A 5,395-nucleotide genomic window follows, 5' to 3' on the forward strand; every position below is an offset into this window, starting at 1 on the left:
GAAACCTGTCGTTCTGAAATCCCACACAACACTGCTCTCCGTCCAGAGCTTCAAGAAGACCCAACAGAGAGATCTGTCAGCCTGAGATAGCTGTTGTTTTCATACACCAGTACATATGCAATAAGGTGATAGGGGGTCCTGAGGTCCCAGGAGGGTTGTTGATGAGCACAAGGCACAATGGGCCCCCTCTCTCTCTCTCTCTCTCTCTCTCTCTCTCTCTCTCTCTCTCTCTCTCTCTCTCTCTCTCTCTCTCTCTCTCTCTCTCTCTCTCTCTCTCTCTCTCTCTCTCTCTCTCTCTCTCTCTCTCTCGTATCTGTCCCAAATGGCCCTCTATTCCTTGTCTAGTGCACTACTTTTAATCAGAGCCCTATGGAAGTTGTGCTCTATTTAGTGAATAGTGTGCCATTTGGGCCTCGATTTCTGTAAAGCAACCTGATCATATGATGAAGCCCTAAACAAAACTACAACTGGGAGGAAGTGATAAACACAGCTTCCTGTAGCGAGGCTGGCTGAGATAACACTTTTCCAATGGACACCACAGTGAGTCAAGGCTCTGAGAGAAACCTTAAGGCCGTTTGTACTGTGTGGAACCAGGGTTGCCCTCTGAGTTCTGTCTGACTGGCAGGGGTCACGGAGAAACAGGCCTAATTCTGGCGTTGTGGATTTGAATGAACTTTCTCTGAGGTAAGATTGGCTGATGATTCGTCGTGTTGTATTATGTAATACTTTGAAACAAACCACAGAAGTTTAAGTACCTGCTAGAGTGCAGTGAGCTGACAATGCAGGTCAGAGGTCGGAGTCATGAGCCCCTCACACTTATCCCTGTCTGTCACTGTCTGTTGACCTTCCCTCCTGTCTGTTGATTTTCCCTCCTGGGCACTGTCTGTCGACCTTCCCTCTTTGTCTGTTGACCTTCCCTCCTGTCTGTTGACTTTCCCTCTTAGACACTGTCTGTTGACCTTCCCTCCTAGACACTGTCTGTTGACCTTCCCTCCTGTCTGTCGACCGTCCCTCTTGTCTGTTGACCTTCCCTCCTGTCTGTTGACCTTCCCTCCTGTCTGTTGACCTTCCCTCTTAGACACTGTCTGTTGACCTTCCCTCTTAGACACTGTCTGTTGACATTCCCTCCTGTCTGTTGACCTTCCCTCCTAGACACTGTATGTTGACCTTCCCTCCTGGACACTGTCTGTTGACCTTCCCTCCTGTCTGTTGACCTTCCCTCCTAGACACTGTCTGTTGACCTTCCCTCCTGGACACTGTCTGTTGACATTCCCTCCTGTCTGTTGACCTTCCCTCCTGTCTGTTGACCTTCCCTCCTAGACACTGTCTGTTGACCTGCCCTCCTGGACACTGTCTGTTGACATTCCCTCCTGTCTGTTGACCTTCCCTCCTAGACACTGTCTGTTGACCTTCCCCCCTCGACACTGTCTGTTGACCTTCCCACCTAGACACTGTCTGTTGACCTTCCCTCTTAGACACTGTATGTTGACCTTCCCTCTTAGACACTGTCTGTTGACCTTCCCCCCTAGACACTGTCTGTTGACCTTCCCTCATAGACACTGTCTGTTGACCTTCCCTCTTAGACACTGTCTGTTGACCTTCCCACTTGTCTGTTGGCCTTCCCTACTAGACACTGTCAGGTGACCTTCCCTCTTAGACACTGTCTGTTGACCTTCCCTCTTAGACACTGTATGTTGACCTTCCCTCCTAGACACTGTCTGTTGACCTTCCCTCTTAGACACTGTCTGTTGACCTTCCCTCCTGGACACTGTCTGTTGACCTTCCCTCTTAGACACTGTCTGTTGACCTTCCCTCCTGGACACTGTCTGTTGACCTTCCCTCTTAGACACTGTCTGTTGACCTTCCCTCCTGTCTGTTGACCTTCCCTCCTAGACAACATCTGTTGACCTTCCCTCCCGGACACTGCCTCTTGACCTTCCCCCCAGACACTGTCTGTTGACCTTCCCTCCCGGACACTGCCTGTTGACCTTCCCTCCCAGACACTGCCTGTTGACCTTCCCCCCTAGACACTGTCTGTTGACCTTCCCCCCTAGACGCTGTCTGTTTACCTTCCCCCCTAGACACTGTCTGTTGACCTTCCCTCTTGTCTGTTGACCTTCCCTTCTGTCTGTTGACCTTCCCCCTAGACACCATCTGTTGACCTTCCCCCCTAGACGCTGTCTGTTGACCTTCCCCCTAGACGCTGTTTGTTGACCTCCCCTCCTAGACACCATCTGTTGACCTTCCCTCCTAGACACCACCTGTTGATCTTCCCTCCTAGACAGCATCTGTTGATGTAGATACTTCAGTGGCCCGCCTAGACTTTCTGGAAAACACACACACACACAATTAAATCACATTTTATTTGTCACATGCTTGGTAAACAACAGGTGTAGACTAACAGTGAAATCTTCACAACAACGCAGAGAGAAAGACCATAGAAAGTCATAATAAATACACAATGAATAACAATAACATGGCTATATACAGGAAGTACCAGGTAATAACATGGCTATATACAGGAAGTACCAGGTAATAACATGGCTATATACAGGAAGTACCAGGTAATAACATGGCTATATACAGGGAGTACCAGGTAATAACATGGCTATATACAGGAAGTACCAGGTAATAACATGTCTATATACAGGAAGTACCAGGTAATAACATGGCTATATACAGGAAGTACCAGGTAATAACATGGATATATACAGGAAGTACCAGGTAATAACATGGCTATATACAGGAAGTACCAGGTAATAACATGGCTAGATACAGGAAGTACAAGGTAATAACATGGCTATATACAGGAAGTACCAGGTAATAACATGGCTATATACAGGAAGTACCAGGTAATAACATGGCTATATACAGGAAGTACCAGGTAATAACATGGTTATATACAGGAAGTACCAGGTAATAACATGGCTATATACAGGAAGTACCAGGTAATAACATGGCTATATACAGGAAGTACCAGGTAATAACATGGCTATATACAGGAAGTACCAGGTAATAACATGGCTATATACCGGAAGTACCAGGTAATAACATGGCTATATACAGGAAGTACCAGGTAATAACATGGCTATATACAGGGAGTACCAGGTAATAACATGGCTATATACAGGGAGTACCAGGTAATAACATGGCTATATACAGGAAGTACCAGGTAATACCATGGCTATATACAGGAGTACCAGGTAATAACATGGCTAGGTAATACAGCTATATACAGGAAGTACCAGGTAATAACATGGCTATATACAGGGAGTAGTAATAACATGGCTATATACAGGAAGTACCTGGTAATAACATGGCTATATACAGGAAGTACCAGGTAATAACATGGCTATATACAGGGAGTACCAGGTAATAACATGGCTATATACAGGGAGTACCAGGTAATAACATAGCTATATACAGGAAGTACCAGGTAATAACATGGCTATATACAGGAAGTACCCGGTAATAACATGGCTATATAGAGGAAGTACCAGGTAATAACATGGCTATATACAGGGAGTACCAGGTAATAACATGGCTATATACAGGAAGTACCAGGTAATAACATGGCTATATACAGGGAGTACCAGGTAATAACATGGCTATATACAGGAAGTACCAGGTAATACCATGGCTATATACAGGGAGTACCAGGTAATAACATGGCTATATACAGGAAGTACCAGGTAATAACATGGCTATATACAGGGAGTAGTAATAACATGGCTATATACAGGAAGTACCTGGTAATAACATGGCTATATACAGGAAGTACCAGGTAATAACATGGCTATATACAGGGAGTACCAGGTAATAACATGGCTATATACAGGGAGTACCAGGTAATAACATAGCTATATACAGGAAGTACCAGGTAATAACATGGCTATATACAGGAAGTACCAGGTAGTAACATGACTATATACAGGGAGTACCAGGTAATAACATGGCTATATACAGGGAGTACCAGGTAATAACATAGCTATATACAGGAAGTACCAGGTAATAACATGGCTATATACAGGAAGTACCAGGTAATAACATGGCTATATACAGGAAGTACCAGGTAATAACATGGCTATATACAGGGAGTACCAGGTAATAACATGGCTATATACAGGAAGTACCAGGTAATACCATGGCTATATACAGGGAGTACCAGGTAATAACATGGCTATATACAGGACGTACCAGGTAATAACATGGCTATATACAGGGAGTACCAGGTAATAACATAGCTATATACAGGAAGTACCAGGTAATAACATGGCTATATACACGGGGTACCAGGTAATAACATGGCTATATACAGGGAGTACCAGGTAATAACATGGCTATATACAGGAAGTACCAGGTAATAACATGGCTATATACAGGAAGTACCAGGTAATAACATGGCTATATACAGGAAGTACCAGGTAATAACATGGCTATATACAGGGAGTACCAGGTAATAACATGGCTATATACAGGGAGTACCAGGTAATAACATGGCTATATACAGGGAGTACCAGGTAATAACATGGCTATATACAGGGAGTACCAGGTAATAACGTGGCTATATACAGGAAGTACCAGTTAATAACATGGCTATATACAGGAAGTACCAGGTAATAACACGGCTATATACAGGAAGTACCAGGTAATAACATGGCTATATACAGGAAGTACCAGGTAATACCATGGCTATATACAGGAAGCACCAGGTAATAACATGGCTATATACAGGAAGTACCAGGTAATAACATGGCTATATACAGGAAGTACCAGGTAATAACATGGCTATATACAGGAAATACCAGGCAATAACATGGCTGTATACAGGAAGTACCAGGGAATAACATGGCTATATACACGGAGTACCAGGTAATACCATGGCTATATACAGGAAGTACCAGGTAATAACATGGCTATATACAGGAAGTACCAGGCAATAACATGGCTGTATACAGGAAGTACCAGGGAATAACATGGCTATATACACGGAGTACCAGGTAATACCATGGCTATATACAGGAAGTACCAGGGAATAACATGGCTATATACACGGAGTACCAGGTAATAACATGGTTATATACAGGAAGTACCAGTACTGAGTGGCTTGTCACCCAAAATCCTCACTAACCTTTACAGGTGCACAATTGAGAGCATCTTGTCAGGCTGTGTCACCGCCTGGTATGGCAACTGCAGAACCCACACCTACAGGGCTCTCCAGAGGGTAGTGAGGTCTGCACAACGCATCACCGGGGGAAAACTGCCTGCCCTCCAAGACGCCTACACCACCCGATGTCACAGGAAGGTCATAAAGATCATCAAGGACCTCAGCCACCCGAGCCACTGCCTGTTCGCCCCACTATCATCCAGAAGGTGAGGTCAGTACAGGTGCATC

General features: G+C 44.7%; 2 long non-coding RNA genes across 3 annotated transcripts in view; both read left to right on the forward strand.

The window, feature by feature from the left end:
• Positions 1–518: 518 nt before the first annotated feature.
• Positions 519–5,395, forward strand: part of LOC127929297 (uncharacterized) — a 5,914-nt gene continuing 1,037 nt past the window's right edge. The window contains exons 1-2 of the long non-coding RNA XR_008134328.1: positions 519–684; positions 5,140–5,373. This is a non-coding gene — a long non-coding RNA (uncharacterized LOC127929297). The remainder of the gene's footprint in view (positions 685–5,139; positions 5,374–5,395) is intronic.
• On the forward strand, positions 2,515–3,878 carry LOC127929298 (uncharacterized). 2 transcript variants are annotated; one of them, XR_008134330.1, is made up of 3 exons: positions 2,515–2,564; positions 2,661–3,012; positions 3,785–3,878. It is a non-coding gene; the product is annotated as an uncharacterized LOC127929298 (long non-coding RNA). The 2 variants fall into 2 exon arrangements; XR_008134329.1 differs by lacking the exon at positions 3,785–3,878 and adding an exon at positions 3,341–3,434.

This window comes from Oncorhynchus keta, unplaced genomic scaffold (genome assembly GCF_023373465.1).
Source record: "Oncorhynchus keta strain PuntledgeMale-10-30-2019 unplaced genomic scaffold, Oket_V2 Un_scaffold_6334_pilon_pilon, whole genome shotgun sequence".
Taxonomy (NCBI): domain Eukaryota; kingdom Metazoa; phylum Chordata; class Actinopteri; order Salmoniformes; family Salmonidae; genus Oncorhynchus; species Oncorhynchus keta.